Source organism: Apium graveolens, chromosome 4 (assembly GCF_009905375.1).
Source record: "Apium graveolens cultivar Ventura chromosome 4, ASM990537v1, whole genome shotgun sequence".
Taxonomy (NCBI): Eukaryota; Viridiplantae; Streptophyta; class Magnoliopsida; order Apiales; family Apiaceae; genus Apium; species Apium graveolens.
In genome coordinates this window covers 152,214,728-152,233,782 of record NC_133650.1, presented here as the reverse complement: position 1 = coordinate 152,233,782, position 19,055 = coordinate 152,214,728, and the positions used below count along the sequence as shown (strand labels likewise).

Below are 19,055 nucleotides of genomic sequence, written 5' to 3'. Positions count from 1 at the left end.
AAATGATTCTCCTTCTTTAGAATGAAAATATTCATATTGTTGAATGAGAAGCTGCATTTTGTTTTCTCTAACTTGCTCAGTACCTTCACAGATAAGTTGTACAGTATCCCAAATTTCCTTAGCAGAGAGGCTATTAATGACATTATCAAACATATCTTTATCTAGGCCATTAAACAGAATGTTCATGGCCTTCTTGTCCTTGTGAACCTCTTTAATATCTTCAGGAGTCCATTCTTCTCTTGGCTTGGAAATAGACTGTCCAACAGCAACTGTGGCAGTAGCAGCTGTGGCCACATTATGAGGGATGTGAGGAACATTCTCAATGCAGTTTATGTAGCTTTCATCTTGAGAGAGAAGATGTAGATGCATCTTCACTTTCCAGTGATGATAATTATCTCTTTCCAGGATTGGAATCTTCACTCCAATATCCTTCTTACTCATAATGTTAGTAGAATAGATCTTTAAACTCTTTGTATGTCAAGAGCTTGCTCTGATACCAATTGTTATTCCCAAGGAACTAATAATGAGATTTACAGAAGGGGGGTTGAATGTAAATCTCAAACTTTTTAAAGTTTTGAGCAGTTTCAAAGGCTAAGTGTATAATGAACAGACATGTGTGAATTGCTTTAAGCAAGCGCAGACAGATGTATATTCAAAACACAAATGTAAGGAACATACAAGCTTTTAAAACTTTTCTGGTGGATTTGTTGTTCCACCAGATATGTGTATTTCAGAAAAAATGTGATACAAAGAATTTTTCACAGCTGCTTCCTAGTACAAACTAGATGATTTTCTCTCTGAATTTTTCTAAACAGCTCTTGAAAATTCACACCTAATTACTAGCTGCAACTTGGTTTATATATCACCAAGTTTTACAAGTGAGGACAAAGATAAAATACAATTATAAAATAGTCCTTCACATGTTTCTTCTTCATTTCTCTATCCAATGCAATCTAAGATAATCTGTGAATCTTTGAATACTTCCTTGTTTGCACCAGAATGGAAATGCTGCTTTTTCTTGATTCCTCCAAGAGGCTACCACATTCCAATTATCTCTGTCAACCCATGTGCCTCTGTCAGCTTATGAATTGTCACTATCAACTGCTATGGAACTGAGCATCCATTGAAGCTTTCATCCGTTGAGGGATGTTATCCATTGAAGCTTTAGAGACATCCGTTGAAGCTTTAGAGACATCCGTTGAAGCTTTGTTACTCATCCGTTGAAGGCCTTTAATTTACCAGTTGATACCACTTCATTTATACAAAATTACAAGGCATGAAATATTTACAATTAGCCCTCCTATTTGCATATCCACTAGTAGTCAACATGACTTATAATTTCCTACAACTTCTAAAAATTATAACTCAATTACAAAGACTGAAATGTGCTACAATACTAAACTTATTTCTAAGTAAAGCTACTCCATCAACGGATAGCCAAAGTGGTCTTATCCGTTGAGGCTACAAACACTAGTTTTCTACTTACGTGTTTTGGTTTAACTTATCATCAAACTAATACACATATATTCCTAACACTCCCCCTGAACAGGTGCATTTTCCTTTGGAGCAGTTACCACAGTTTCAATGACATCAGAATTTAACCCGTTAGAACTTACATGATCAGGACTTAGGTATCAGAATTTATAGAATCGGAACTTACATCTTCATTTTCAAATCTCAGCTTATCATGATCATTGAAATCTTCAAGTCCAGTGATCTTTTTATCATCAAAAGATACATTGATAGATTCCATGATAACCCTTGTTCTTAAATTGTAGACTCTGAAGGCTTTTGTGGAAAGTGGATATCCAACAAAATTCCTTCATCAGCTTTTAGATCAGATTTTGATAGCTGTTCAGGATGAGTCTTAAGAACAAAACACTTGCATCCAAATACATGAAAGTATTTCAAATTTGGCTTCTTTTTCTTCACCATCTTATATGATGTTTTTCCATGCTTGTTTATGAGTGTAGCATTCTGTGTAAAACAAGCAGTCTACACAGCTTCAGCCTAAAAATAGGTTGGTAGCTTTGCTTCATCAAGCATAGTTTGTGCAGCTTCAATAAGAGTCATGTTCTTTCTTACTACAACTCCATTCTGTTGTGGAGTTCCAAGTGCAGAAAATTCCTGCTTTATTCCATGCTCTTTGCAGAACTCTTCCATGATTAAATTTTTGAACTCAGTGCCATTATCACTTCTTATTACTTTAACAGAATCTTTGACTAATTTATCCATATGTCTGACATGATCAGTTAGAGTTGATGCAGTTTCATTCTTCTTGTGCAAGAAATACACCCAAGTGTATCTTGTGAACTCATCCACTATAACCATAGCATATTTCTTCTTTGCAATAGACATGACATTGACTGGACCAAATAGATCAATATGCAGTAAGTGATAAGGCTCAAGAATTGAGGGTTCAGTTTTGCTCTTGAATGAGGATTTTCTTTGTTTTTCCTTTTGACATGAGTCACAAAGACCATCAGGAGCAAATACTGATTTTGGCAGTCCTCTCACAAGATCTTTCTTTACTAGCTCATTTATATTGTTGAAATTTAAATGAGAGAGTCTCTTGTGCCAATTCCAGCTTTCTTCAATTGATTCTCTGCTTACCAAACAGATTGCAGAACCATCAGAGTTTGTTAAAAGTCTAGCTTCATATATGTTACCATGTATGTAACCTTTCAGAACCACTTTGCCTTTGGAATTACTTACAACTTCACAGTGTTCTTCAAAGAAATCGACATGATAACCTCTATCACAGATGTAATATCCCATATATTTTCAAATATTATTATTATTATTCGGAATTGTTTATGTGATTTTATGTGAATTTTGGTGAATTATCTGAAAAGTGGAATTGATATCTGAATGTTTATATGTAACAATATTTGATTATTTGAATTTTTATATGTCCAGAATAAAATATAGATAATTGTGGTATTTTTCCGGTAATTTTGGAGTGTTATATGATTTTATAATGATTTATGAATTATTAATTATTTTCAGAATAATTATAAAATTATTTTATAGAGCCGGGAATCTTCCAACTTCAACCGTTTTGTGTTTTTACAACCCGGAACTCTTCCGAAAACTCCTTCCTAACCTAATCTGGTAATTCCGGACATTTTCCGTGTTTTGACTTTTTCAATCCGGATTACGGTTTGACCCGTGCGCGGCCCGGCGCAATATTTTCAATATGATAATCATTTCGGTAATCAACAAAACCCGTATTCTTAAAAGAAGAGATATTTTTACGTTATTTTCGTATATGGTGTTTTATAAAAAGCCCGGTTTTGATAATTATCCAATTCTGGTATTGAATTGTATCATTTTTACAGTTACTTAGCGGCTAAGCAACTAATTTAACGATCCAAAATGATCCAGAACGATCCAATATTGCATAAATATAAATAGCCTATTTCTTATTTCGTTTATTCCGTTTATTCATTTGCAACCAGTTAAAACATCGTAAATACTGAGAAAACCCTAGAAAACCGATATGTTCCCGAGAATCAAACACACGAATGAAGGCGTTATCGAACTCCGATTCGAGCGTGCAGCATATCAAAACGAAGCTCTCGAAATCTTCTTTCTGAATCAATCATCAGTTTCTGCCCAGAAATCACGGTAATTTTCTTATGTAATTATTTATATTCGAATTATTTGATAATTAAATTATGAAAATTTGTTCTTGATGTTGTTGATGTGATTTGATGCTTCCATGTTATAGAGTATGTTTTTCTGGTCAATTTGGTATATAATATGTCAGATTTTGAGTTCTGCATCATGTAGAAAAGTTGGTTTGATTCTCGAGTTTGAGTGTTCTTGGTGTTCTTGAATGAACTCACCGGAAAACTTAAATTTTTGGCCGGATTTTTGACTCGTGAAACCTGGGAACGTATGACTTATACCATTAAACAAATCGTGTGATAAGCAATCGAGTGATATGATTGGATTGAACAGAGGATGAATATTCGTGCTCGCCGGAGTTTTAAAACTCGACGGCGGCGGAAACTTTGGTCGCCTTTTTCGGACAAACGAAGTGTTGTTTGCAAGAACGAACCCTGCAGATGTGTTTCTGGGATTGTATAGATCATATGCCGGTGTTTTGGTTGAATTCTGGACTGATTTTGGCTCGCCGGAAAAGCTCGGAATGCCGTTAATGGCGTCCGGCCGGCAACCGGCGACGGGGACGGGGAAGATGGCAAAAATGCAGGTTGGTACCTATATTTTTGCTAATCTTGCAAAGCATGGATTTCTGTTTTAAAATATTACAAAAATTAGATTTCTGTTTAAAAATATTTAAGAAATGATAGTTTATTATTTTAAAAATTAGAAAAAAATTATTTATTTAATTCAGAAAATTATTTAATTATTTATTTATTCAAAAATAAATCGAAATTATTTTATTAATTAATTTTAATTAGTTTTTAATTATTTTAATTAATCAATTAATTTATAATTAATTGATTAATTAATTTAATTAATTATCAATTGATTTTAATTGATTTAATAATTAGATTTAATTATTTAAAATTGATTTAAAAATTCCGAAAAATAGTTTCGAGCTTTAAAATATTATTTTAAATTATTTTCTAGGCTCGATAATTTTTATAAAATTATTTTCGAGTATTCGAGCCCTATTATTTAATTATTAAATGATTCGGAGACCCGTTTTATTCCGAAAAATGTTCAAAAAAAAATTATAATAAATCAACCGTTTGTCCGTTTAATACAAAACGAACGCGTACAGACTCAGAAAAATGTTGCGCTTCCAATAAAAATACTTTGAAGGCCTAATTTCTTTTGTATTGCAATGTCATTTGATTTGTGCATCAGTTCGAGTCGGTATTTGATCGATAAATGCTAATATTGACCTGATTTTAATTCTGAACGCCTTAGAACGTATCTTTTAATGATCTGACTTATGTGTTACATGAAATATGTGATTATATGTTATATGAATGCCATGACTAGGTGTTGCATGATATGCATTCTATCTGTTTACAGTTTAAAATGCCATGCTAGTTATAAACGATCGGATAGATGTCTAGACGTATAGTTACGTCGATTGAGTTTGGTTCTGTCAATTAAGATAGTTCTTTTGTTTATAGAATCGAGTAGCAAGGAGTGCAGTCAAGTGTTAGACGGAGATAGTAGCCATCAGTTATAAGCTGAGTTATAGTAAGAAGTTATCAAGCATACCAGGCAAGTACCCCTAACTTCACTTATTGTTCAAGTGACATTTATTTCGAATCATATTATGCAAGTACCTATATCTTTATTCATCATTCAATTGATATTGACTCTGAACTTTATTCTTTCAATTTCCATACTATTCTAAGTTCAGAATAGTTAAACGTTTTATATTTCACTATAAATTACTCTATATAGTGGAACATTGAATTGAGATTAGCAAATAACTAATTGTTCTAGTTATTTCACCATCGATTGTTGAGATAACTCTGGACCATGAGAAATGGGAAGTTATATGGTTAAGGATGTCCTTTGATTCGGCTCCTTTGATCAAAATATTTTATGGGTTGGATGAATGCGTAAGTGACCGGGACGGACGGTCCAGCGGAGGGCTATTTCTATGTGTTGTATGAAATATTATGACACCATTTTTGCCACAGGCAGGTATATTGCCTTTTTTATTTGAGTACTCGTATTTTGGGGACATGTTTCCATGAATCATGACCTTGTGCTATCACACGGGTTGATCAGCATGTGATAGTACGTCCGTCGGAGTTAGATTCCAATCTAAAAATTATCGTTTATTGTTGATAGCTTGTGAAGCTTTATTATTGATCAAATATTACTGCTTTTATCCTTTTGTTCAGTTATTATCAGAATGTGGTTTATCATTTCAAGTACATTTTATACTGCTTGCTGAGCATTTCTTTTCGCTCATACTTGTTTATCAATCTAATCTTTCAGCTAAGCCAGAGCAGGCTTGAGATCCAGGTTTGGTCAGAAGTCGAGTGCTTGTAAATAGTGGTGTGTATTCCAGGTAGACTGTTTTGGGACGCTTGGATAATCTAGAGGTTTGTAATAAAATTTGAATAATCTGTAAAACCAATTAGACTATGGTTTGTAATAACAGTTGGTTTGTATTAGTTCCTGTTCCATACAATAACCTGTGATCGATCCAGTACAGGTAAAGGGGTCGTATTTATTATATTATTCCGCTGTGATTATTTTATTACAGCTTAGTGGCAAGTGACCCCCAAATCTAGACCCCGGGTTTGGAGGGCGTCACAGGTTGGTATCAGAGCTACATGTTATGGTCACTGAAACAGGCGTAGGATTGTCATAGATGAGTCATAGGAAGATCACATAAGATAGGCGCGTGTAGTTTAGCTTTTATAGGATTAAATTTAGGTTATTGGGTTAGGTTATAGTTAAGTTATTTAAGTTCCCTGTTTTGCGTTTAGCTTTAGGCCTTGTGTCATTGCCTTGTTATTTTGTTGGTTTAGTTAAGATTTCAAGAAAGGATTTAAAAGGTTTGGATAATTCGGAGTAATTTTTCTTTGTGTTATTATTCTTGAGATAATAAGCAGGATTATGTGATAATCATGTCGCTTGTGTTAATATGGTAGCAAGTTCATGATATTTTGGGAAAAGATACTGTTTGTGAACTTTGATATGCTAAGGAATTGCTACATATTTGACACAATGCTTGACATATTATTATATATGTGCTTGTTCTTTTACCAGAATAATGGCACCAAAGAGAAGGAATAATTCAGGAGAGGATAGTACCGAGAGCCGTACAGATCCAGCGATTATCCAGATGTTGGGACTGATGCAGCAACAGATGTTACATCTCACACAGCAGCAACAACAGCAGCAACAGCAACAGCAGCAACAAGCAGCAGCACCACCTGCAGTGACTTTTAAGCAGTTTCAAGCTGTGAAGCCACCTGAGTTCAAGGGAAGTGCTGATCCTGTGGAAGCCAATGCATGGCTCAAGGAGATGGAAAAGGCTTTTGAATTAGTCGGAGTAGGAGCTGAGCAGAAGACCAAGTTTGCAAGCTATTTTCTAAAAGGCGAGGCGAACTATTGGTGGGAATCTACGCGAGCATTGGAAGGAGGTGAGTTCATAACCTGGGAGCGATTCACAGAGCTGTTTTTGGAAAAATATTTCCCGAGATATATGAAGAACCAAATGGAGATCAAATTTTTGAATCTAACCCAGGGTGATCTTACTGTGGCTGAATACGAGGCTAAGTTTACTGAATTGGCAAGGTTTGTGCCAGACCAGGTTGATACAGATGAAAAGAAAGCAAGAAGGTTTGAGCAGGGATTGAAATTTTGGATTCAGAACAGAGTGGCCATGTTTGAGTTGACTTCATATGTGGCAGTGGTTCAGAAAGCAATGGTGATCGAAAGTAAGAGTGACATGTCTCAGAAAGGAAAAGATGGGAAGAAAAGAAAGATAGAAACCTCAGAAGGAGGTCAGTAGCTAAGTAATTTCCAGAGCCGTTTTAACATAAGGCCAGAATTTCAGGGTAATAGAAATATGGGATTCAGAATACCACAATCAGGAAATGGAGGACAAGGCAACCGTTTTCAGAATTCAAATCAGCAGAGGCCCAATCGTCCACCAATACCAGATTCTTAGTTTTGTGGTAGGAAGCACTTTGGGAATTGTAATGCTAATGTGACGTGTTTCAAGTGCGGCAGGAAGGGACACTTTGCTAATGTGTGTCAGAATCAGATTCAAGGTCAGAATGTGGGAACTGGATGTTATAAGTGGGGAAAGCCAGGACATATCGCCAGGAATTACCCAACACAAGGTAGACGAGCAACACCCCAAGGCTTACAGGTGCTCCATCTCAGAATGTGCCAAGGATTGAAGGACCATTAGCAAAGGACCAGCCAAAGGCCAGAACATTCAACATGACTATGAAAGATGTTGTTCAGAGTTCAGATGTGGTTGCAGGTACGCTTCCAGTCAACTCCGTAGATGCTAAAGTTTTATTTGATTCTGGAGCTACAAGGTCATTTATTTCTCAAGATTTTGTTGATAAACTGCATTGTGAAGTTAAATTGTTAGAACAGGCATTAATGATAGAGTTAGCTAATAAGGACCAAGTTTTTGTCGACCGAGTATGCCCGAGGTGTGATGTTGAGATAGGAGAACATCATTTCTATGCCAACTTGATACCTTTTAAGTTGGGAGAATTTGATGTTATTTTAGGAATGGATTGGTTGTCAGAAAATAACGCTCAGATTGATTGTAAGAATAGGAAAGTAAGACTTCAGACCTTGGGTAGTAAGAAGAAGGTGATATTTCGAGGAAATAGGCAAGAGAAGAAGTTCTTAACGATCGCTCAAGTGAAGAGGTTATTATGTCAGAATTGCGAAGCACATTTGGTCCATGTGGTAGACACCAACAAAGAAGTTCCAGCACTAGAAGCGATTCCAGTTGTCAACGAATTTTCAGATGTCTTTCCAGAAGATCTACCAGGATTATCTCCCGATAGAGAAATTGAATTTGCGATTGACCTAGCACCCGGAACAGAACCAGTCTCTAAAGCTCCGTACCGGATGACACCAGTGGAGATGAAGGAATTGGCAACTCAGCTGCAAGATCTTTTGGAGAAAGGAGTTATAAGACCCAGTGTATCCCCATGGGGCGCACCAGTACTGTTTGTCAAGAAAAAGGACGGGAGTATGCGACTGTGTATTGACTATCGAGAACTGAATAAGCTGACCATTAAGAACAAATACCCATTGCCGAGGATCGATGATTTATTTGACCAATTGCGAGGTGCTGTATGGTTTTCTAAGATAGATTTAAGATCCGGATATCATCAACTGAAGATCCAGCCTGAAGACATTCCGAAGACCGCATTTAGAACCAGATATGGGCATTATGAGTTTCTAGTGATGGCATTTGGATTAACCAACGCACCAACAGCTTTCATGGATCTGATGAATCGAGTATTTAAGAAGTATTTGGATAAATTCGTGATCGTGTTCATAGACGATATTCTGATATATTCCAAAACAGAAGAGGAGCATGCAGAGCATTTGAAGATAGTTCTGGAGATACTGCGACAGGAGAAATTGTACGCAAAGTTTTCCAAGTGTGAATTTTGGTTAAAAGAAGTACGATTTCTTGGGCACGTGATTAGCAATAAAGGAGTGGAAGTGGATCCAACAAAAATTGAAGCCATAATCAACTGGGAGAGGCCAAAAACACCAACGGAAGTAAGAAGTTTCATGGGATTAGCAGGTTACTACAGAAGATTTGTGCAAGATTTTGCAAAGATAGCTACGCCATTGACAAAGCTTACCAGGAAGAACCAGAAATTTAAATGGGATGAGAAATGCGAAAAGAGTTTCCAGGAATTAAAGAATAGATTAGTATCTTCTCCAGTACTAGTCTTGCCAGACGAACAAGGAAATTTTGTGATTTATAGTGACGCGTCATACAAAGGATTGGGATGTGTTTTGATGCAGCATGACAAGGTGATAGCTTATGCTTCAAGACAGTTGAAACCACATGAAGAGAAGTATCCAACTCATGATCTTGAATTGGCAGCTATAGTGCTTGCATTGAAGATTTGGAGGCATTATCTTTATGGGGAAAAGTGCGAGATCTACACGGACCACAAGAGTTTGAAATATATTTTTACCCAGAAGGAATTAAACATGAGACAACGAAGATGGTTAGAACTAATCAAGGATTATGACTGTACTATTAACTATCATCCAGGTAAAGCAAATGTGGTGGCCGACGCTCTGAGCAGAAAAGAAAGGTTAAATATGATAACTTCATCAGAGGAGTTGATCAAGGAATTTGAGAAGCTAGAAATAGAGGTTAGTATCCCAAGTTTGTCTACAGAGGTATTGTGTGCAATGTCTTTTCAACCAGAATTATTGGAGAAGATAAGAAGATGTCAGGAAGAAGTAATGAGCCATGAACGAGACAGTTTGACAGGAGAAGAGATAGGGAGTCAAAAGGATGATAAAGGGATATTAACATTTTCTTCCAGAATATGGATACCCAACGTAGCCGAGCTGAAAGATGAAATTCTTCGAGACGCTCACAACTCCAAATATTCTATTCACCCCGGAAGTACGAAGATGTACCGAGATTTAAGAGAAAACTATTGGTGGCCAAGCATGAAAAAGGAAATTGCAGAATGGGTAAGTACATGGTATACTTGCCAGCGAGTTAAAGCGGAACATCAAAGGCCCAGTGGACTGATACAACCGTTGGACATTCCAGAATGGAAGTGGGAACATATCGCGATGGATTTCGTAGTTGGATTACCGAGAACCAGGGCAAATCATGATGCTATTTGGGTTATTATCGACAGATTGACGAAGTCAGCACATTTCCTTCCTATCAACGAAAGATTCTCAATGGATAAATTGGTATGGTTATATCTTAAAGAAATTGTGACACGCCATGGAATTCCAGTATCCATAGTTTCAGATAGAGATCCTCGATTTAATTCAAGATTTTGGAGAAGTTTTCAAGATTGTCTCGGAACGAAACTGAACATGAGTACCGCATATCATCCGCAGACGGATGGTCAAAGTGAAAGAACGATTCAGACTATTGAGGATATGCTAAGGGTATGTGCGCTAGATTTTGAAGGAAGTTGGGACGAACATTTGCCATTGGTTGAATTCTCCTACAACAACAGTTATCATGCTAGTATTGGAATGCCGCCTTATGAAGCTTTGTACGAGAGAAGATGCAGATCTCCAATATGTTGGGAGGAAGTTGGTGAGAGAAAGATTTTGGGTCCAGAATTGATCAAGCAGACAAAGGAAAAGATAGAACTCATTCGGAAAAGATTAACAGCAGCACAAGACCGTCAACGTACATATGCAGATCCTACCAGAAAAGATATGGAATTTGAAATTGGAGAAGCGGTGTTATTGAAGGTTTCATCTTGGAAGGGTTTATCAAGATTTGGAAAGAAAGGAAAGCTGAGTCCGCGTTATGTTGGCCCTTTTGAGATTTTGAGGCGTGTGGGAAAAGTTGCGTACGAGTTAGCATTACCACCTCGCATGCAGCATATTCATAATGTGTTCCACGTGTCAATGTTGAAGCGTTATTTGCCTGATTCGAACCATGTGATAGAATATGAGCCAATCGAGATCCAACCAGATCTGTCTTTTGTAGAGCAGCCAGTGCAGATTTTAGATAAGAAAGAAAGAATACTTCGGAATAAGTCTGTATCTTTAGTGCGAGTCTTGTGGAGGAATCCCAAGGTTGAAGAATCGACCTGGGAGTTGGAAAGCGAAATGCGATCCAAGTATCCTCATTTATTTTCCTAGGCTGATTCTGAGGACAGAATCCTGTTAAGGGGGGTAGATTGTAATATCCCATATATTTTCAAATATTATTATTATTATTCGGAATTGTTTATGTGATTTTATATGAATTTTGGTGAATTATCTGAAAAGTGGAATTGATATCTGAATGTTTATATGTAACATTATTTGATTATTTGAATTTTTATATGTCCAGAATAAAATATAGATAATTGTGGTATTTTTCCAGTAATTTTGGAGTGTTATATAATTTTATAATGATTTATGAATTATTAATTATTTTCAGAATAATTATAAAATTATTTTATAGAGCCGGGAATCTTCCAACTTCAACCGTTTTGTGTTTTTACAACCCGAAACTCTTCCGAAAACTCCTTCCTAACCTAATCTGGTAATTCCGGACATTTTCCGTGTTTTGACTTTTTCAATCCGGATTACGGTTTGACCCGTGCGCGGTCCGGCGCAATATTTTCAATATGATAATCATTTCGGTAATCAACAAAACCCGTATTCTTAAAAGACGAGATATTTTTACGTTATTTTTGTATATGGTGTTTTATAAAAAGCCTGGTTTTGATAATTATCCAATTCTGGTATTGAATTGTATCCTTTTTACAGTTACTTAGCGGCTAAGCAACTAATTTAACGATCCAAAATGATCCGGAACGATCCAATATTCCATAAATATAAATAGCCTATTTCTTATTTCGTTTATTCCGTTTATTCATTTGCAACCAGTTAAAACACCGTAAATACTGAGAAAACCCTAGAAAACCGATACGTTCCCGAGAATCAAACACACGAATGAAGGCGTTATCGAACTCCGATTCGGGTGTGCAGCATATCAAAATGAAGCTCTCGAAATCTTCTTTCTGAATCAATCATCAGTTTCTGCCCAGAAATCACGGTAATTTTCTTATGTAATTATTTATATTTGAATTATTTGATAATTAAATTATGAAAATTTGTTCTTGATGTTGTTGATGTGATTTGATGCCTCCATGTTGTAGAGTATGTTTTTCTGGTCAATTTGGTATATAATATGTCAGATTTTGAGTTCTGCATCATGTAGAAAAGTTGGTTTGATTCTCGAGTTTGAGTGTTCTTGGTGTTCTTGAATGAACTCACCGGAAAACTTAAATTTTTGGCCGGATTTTTGACTCGTTAAACCTGGGAACGTATGACTTATACCATTAAACAAATCGTGTGATAAGCAATCGAGTGATATGATTGGATTGAACAGAGGATGAACATTCGTGCTCGCCGGAGTTTTAAAACTCGACGGCGGCGGAAACTTTGGTCGCCTTTTTCGGACAAACGAAGTATTGTTTGCAAGAACGAACCCTGCAGATGTGTTTCTGGGATTGCATAGATCATACGCCTGTGTTTTGGTTGAATTCTGGACTGATTTTGGCTCGCCGGAAAAGCTCGGAATGCCGTTAATGGAGTCCGGCCGGCAACCGGCGACGGGGACGGGGAAGATGGCAAAAATGCAGGTTGGTACCTGTATTTTTGCTAATCTTGCAAAGCATGGATTTCTGTTTTAAAATATTACAAAAATTAGATTTCTGTTTAAAAATATTTAAGAAATGATAGTTTATTATTTTAAAAATTAGAAAAAAATTATTTATTTAATTCAGAAAATTATTTTAATTATTTATTTATTCAAAAATAAATCGAAATTATTTTATTAATTAATTTTAATTACTTTAATTATTTTAATTAATCAATTAATTTATAATTAATTGATTAATTAATTTAATTAATTATTAATTGATTTTAATTGATTTAATAATTAGATTTAATTATTTAAAATTGATTTAAAAATTCTAAAAAATAGTTTCGAGCTTTAAAATATTATTTTAAATTATTTTCTAGGCTCGATAATTTTTATAAAATTATTTTCGAGTATTCGAGCCCTATTATTTAATTATTAAATGATTCGGAGACCTGTTTTATTCCGAAAAATTTTCAAAAAAAATAAATTATAATAAATCAACTGTTTGTCCGTTTAATACGAAATGAACGCGTACAGACTCAGAAAAATGTTGCGCTTCCAATAAAAATACTTTTAAGACCTAATTTCTTTTGTATTGCAATGTCATTTGATTTGTGCATCAGTTTGAGTCGGTATTTGATCGATAAATGCGAATATTGACCTGATTTTAATTCTGAATGCCTTAGAACGTATCTTTTAATGATATGACTTATGTGTTACATGAAATATGTGATTATGTGTTATATGAATGCCATGACTAGGTGTTGCATGATATGCATGCTATCTGTTTACAGTTTTAAAATGCCATGCTAGTTATAAACGATCGGATAGATGTCCAGACGTATAGTTACGTCGATTGAGTTTGGTTCTGTCAATTAAGATAGTTTTTTTGTTTATAGAATCGAGTAGCAAGGAGTGCAGTCAAGTGTTAGACGGAGATAGTAGCCATCAGTTATAAGCTGAGTTATAGTAAGAAGTTATCAAGCATACCAGGAAAGTACCCCTAACTTCACTTATTATTTATGTGACATTTATTTCGAATCATATTATGCAAGTACCTATATCTTTATTCATCATTCAATTGATATTGACTCTGAACTTTATTCTTTCAATTTCCATACTATTATAAGTTCAGAATAGTTAAACGTTTTTATATTTTGCTATAAATTACTCTACACAGTGGAACATTGAATTGAGATTAGCAAATAACTAATTGTTCTAGTTATTTCACCATCGATCGTTGAGATAACTCTGGACCATGAGAAATGGGGAGTTATATGGTTATGGATGTCCTTTGATTCGGCTCCTTTGATCAAAATGTTTTATGGGTTGGATGAATGCGTAAGTGACCGGGACGGACGGTCCAGCGGAGGGCTATTTCTATATTTTGTATGAAATATTATGACACCATTTTTGCCACAGGCAGGTATATTGCCTTTTTATTTGAGTACTCGTATTTTGGGGACAGGTTTCTATGAATCATGACCTTGTGCTATCACACGGGCTGATCGGCATGTGATAGTACGTCCGTCGGAGTTAGATTCCAATCTAAAAATTATCGTTTATTGTTGATAGCTTGTGAAGCTTTATTATTGATCAAATATTACTGCTTTTATCCTTTTGTTCAGTTATTATCAGAATGTGGTTTATCATTTCAAGTACATTTTATACTGCTTGTTGAGCATTTCTTTTCGCTCATACTTGTTTATCAATCTAATCTTTCAGCTAAGCCAGAGCAGGCTTGAGATCCTGGTTTGGTCAGAAGTCGAGTGCTTGTAAATAGTGGTGTGTATTCCAGGTAGACTGTTTTGGGACACTTGGATAGTCTAGAGGTGTGTAATAAAATTTGAATAATCTGTAAAACCAATTAGACTATGGTTTGTAATAACAGTTGGTTTGTATTAGTGCCTGTTCCATACTATAACCTGTGATCGATCCAGTGCAGGTAAAGGGGTCGTATTTATTATATTATTCCGTTGTGATTATTTTATTACAGTTTAGTGGCAAGTGACCCCCAAATCTAGACCCCGGGTTTGGAGGGCGTCACAACAGATTTGACTCACACTTAGCATATTATGTTTAAGTCCTGAGACAAGAGCTACTGATTCAATTATGACATTCCCAAGATTGATATTACCATATGCCATAGTTTTTCCCATATTGCCATCTCTATAAGAAACTCCTGGGCCAGCTTTCTCCACAAAATCTGATAGCAGGGCTTTATTTCCAGTCATATGTCCTGAACATCCACTATCCAGAACCAAGTTGTTTTTCCTGTTGCCCTGCAATCACAAAGACCACTATTGGTTAGTTTTAAGGACCCAGACTTGCTTGGATCCTTTGGCCTTTTTAAGTTTGTTAGCACTTGCAGCGGATTTAGTTTCAGAGTTTATGCTAACATGCTTTTTATTAGACTTTATATCAGACTTTGCATCAGAATTTACACTAGAAGGAATTACACTAACTTTCTTTAAAGAAGGTTTTATTTGATGATAATCATAGTACAAACTATGATTTCCTTACAAGTATAAATAGAATGCCATAAACTACCACAATGAAAACAAGGTTTTTGTGGTTTAAACCTAACAGACCGACTCTTAACTCCTGATCTAGGAGGTAAAGAGTTTATATCTTTATTTTTCCTGTAAAAAGAAGCAAAATGGTTAGAGTTTCCACAATTATAGCATTTCTTTCTAGGAGCATTAGGAACAGGCATATAATTATTTAGTCCAAGTTTTGATTATCTCCTTTTCCTTTTCCAGTTCAGATTTAAGAGATTTATTCAATTTTAGCACTTCATCTCTAACATACAAAGCCTCATCTATTTCTTTCTGAGTTTGATGAAATATAACTAACTCTTTTTTAAGTAGTCATTTCTGTTTCTAAGAGCAAGACTTTCAGATGTTAATCTTTCATTTGTTAATGTCTGATCTCTAAAACTAATGAACATGATTTTAAGATATAATCTTAGCTCAAAAATATCATCAGTATGAAAAGCAAGAGTTGAATGAGGTACCTTCAATTCAGCAGCATCAGAACTGCTATCAGCATTTGCCATTAAGGCATAGTTCACCTCATCTTCAGAATCTGAAGTGTCTGCCCAGTTTTTCTTCTTTGTGATAAGTGTCTGGCCTTTATAACATTTTCCTTTCTTGCAGTCAGGAGAGATGTGGCCTCTTTCACCATAATTGTAGCATTTGATATTTGAGTTGTCTCCTCTGTCAGACTTTCCTCCTTTGCCTTCAGACTTTCTGAACCTTTTCTTTTCAGAACTTCCACATTTCCTGGAAAACTTCTTGCCCTTTCTGAATTTCTTGTAGGCTATCTTTGTGATACCCTTCACCATAAGAGCACACAGTTGCATCATCTCTGCATTAACATCCACTTCAGATAAATTTTCAGATTCTGAATCATCGTCATTGATAAGAGGCATTTTATACCACTTAGAGCGTCTCATAACAGCTTGAATTGGTATCTTGGACTCAAGTATTTTGTGTATTTGACGCGTTTTCTAGTGTTTTTGCATTGCAGGGTATAACTTACTTAGATAGATGGTTTTCATTAAATAAAGCTTAAGGAAGTGCTTAGAATCAGTCTAGGGGTAATGAGCAGAGAAATCAGCACAAACAGGAGCAAAATAGAGAATTTTCCAGAAGGGTAGCGCGCTAGAAGCAAGCGACCGCGTACCAGCACGCTACCGCGTGGAGGGAGCAAGCGGCCGCGTGCGTGCGGAATTTCAGATTCTGGTTTTATTTGTTTTCAAATCTGTTTGGGCTTTTGTTGGCGCGGTGACTCCTAGACTCTTATATAAACCTTATGGGAAGACGTTTTCTTCAACCAGAGCAAAGGCAAGAAGATTGAGAAGATCGTTTTAGCACGCAACAATGAAGAAGATGAAGCATTAGTTTATCTTGTGATTCTTTTAATTCGTTGTAACAGTGGATGCTAGTTTTCTTTATGCTTTGAACCTTAATACTCTTGTGACGTACTTTATTAGTTATTAAGTATTTTTCAGCCTTATATCATTGTGTTATTATCATGCTTTCATATAAATCCATGGTGACTATGAGTTCTATTATGGGCTAATCATGATCATGGGATTCTAGTGGATTTACTATGTAATTCTTTAGTTAATTGTTTAATACCTTGGTATGTGGTGATTATATGATATATAGTATAGGTTGTGCTTATTCATCTTATATGCGACACGAATATATAAGATAGCCTGTTAATCTCTTGTGAAGCGACAGTGGATCTTGAGATTTAGAACTTGCCATGCTAGCATAGGTTCATGTGTTGTATGCAAGATTAGTGGGTAACTCTAACCGTTTTACTTGCCCTGTGTAATCATCATGAATAACTTGTGCTTAAATCGTTATGTTGTCAAATTTTGTAGACATATAGGGTCTTAACATAATTGATGCTTATTCAACTTCTATCTAAATTGTGGATGTTTGGTAGAATGGTATTCGTACAACGTAAGTTGGCGATTATCAGTTTCGTGTTGTTCGATTAATATCATCACCATTACATGATAAGGTTAATAACAATAACTATTGAATGAAGTAGTATTGAAGTTAGGATCTAATGAGTGTTTAATATTGATTAATTCAAGTGTTTAATTCTCGTAGTTAATATTATTTAACCAAATCTTAATTTGTTATAGTCTTAGCATTGAATAATAACCATACATTGTTGCTTGGGTGCGTAATTTATATAGTTAACCAATACAGTGTATGTGGGATCGAATCTGATTTATATCTTATACTACTTGCAAACTCATATACTTGCGTGTAATATTAGCGCGTGTTTAGCGACTAACAAGTTTTTGGCGCCGCTGCCGGGGAATGCAGTGTTAATTACTAGTTTATGTGCTTTACATCAGTGGTCGTTAAAGTTCATTGACTCGGACATTGTTACTTATTTGTTTCCTTGTCTTGTTTCAGGTGATCTAGCGAGGGTGTATGCATACACGTTCGCGTACTCGTAAGAGAACACTGGATAAAGCCGAGGAAGAACTTTTGGTAATTCGCAGGGAAGTTTCTGAGGAAGAAAAGAAGGAAGAAGAAGAAGAGAAAGTTGAAGAGCCAATTATAGCAGCTATGGGTGATCAAGCAGCAAATCTGAAGGCTTTGATGGACTATTCTAAGCCTAAGATTAATGAAACTCAGTCTAGTATCATTAGACCAGCCATCACAGCTAACACTTTTGAGATCAAATCATGCACGGTCCAGATAATACAGAACTCAGTTCTGTTTGGGGTTCTCCTACCGAAGATCCCAACATGCACATCATGGATTTTATCGAGATCTGCGACACTTTCAAGTTCAATGGTGTGACTGAAGATGCTTTCAAGCTATGACTCTTTCCATTCTCTCTGAGGGACAAATCTAAGTGCTGGTTACACTCTCTACCAGCAGGGTCTATAGAAACTTGGGAAGATCTTGCTCAAAAGTTTCTCACTAAATTCTTTCCCATGGCGAAGACAACATCAATCAGGAATGCTATTACCCAGTTTGCGCAGAAAACTGGAGAATCTCTGTGTGAGGCTTGGGATCGATATAAGGAGATGCTAAGGAAGTGCCCACACCATGGCATGCCTGATTGGATGATTATCAACTGTTTCTACAATGGATTGGGTCCTACTTCTAGGCCCATGCTTATGGGCTAAGAGCTATGATGAAGCTTATGAACTTATTGAACTGATGGCTGCTAATGAGTACCAGAATCCTACCTAGAGGTTGACTCATGGAAAAGTTGCAGGAATTCTGGAGTTGGATGCAGCAACTACTATCGCTGCCCAACTTAAGGCTTTGACAATGAAGATGGACACTTTGGCTAATTATGGAGTTAATCAAATCACTAGTGTCTGTGAACTTTATGTTGGTGCCCATGAAACTGATCAGTGCGTAATTTCTAATGAATCAGCTTAGTTCGTGAGCAACTACCAGCGATCGCAGCAACCTGTGCCAGCCACCTATCATCCAAACAACCAAAATCATCCTAATTTCAGTTGGAGCAATGCTGAGAATGCGGTTCAACAGCCTTATCAGTAGTATTCAGCTAAGAAGTACAACCCCCCTGGTTTTCAGCAACCGCAGTATGCGCCAAAACAACAACTCCAGATGCAGCAAGCTAATGAAAAATCTGAATTAGAGGAGTTGAAGCTTATGTACAAGAGCCAAGTTGTTTCTATCAAGACCTTGGAAAATCAAATTGGGCAAATTGCCAATGCCTTGCTAAATCG

The 19,055-nt window shown here is 36.0% G+C and overlaps 1 non-coding gene across 1 annotated transcript; it reads right to left on the bottom strand.

Annotated features, from left to right (window-relative positions):
- Positions 1-18,299: 18,299 nt before the first annotated feature.
- Positions 18,300-18,406, bottom strand: LOC141723168 (small nucleolar RNA R71). Its single transcript, XR_012576157.1, has one exon. It is a non-coding gene; the product is annotated as a small nucleolar RNA R71 (small nucleolar RNA).
- Positions 18,407-19,055: the final 649 nt, after the last annotated feature.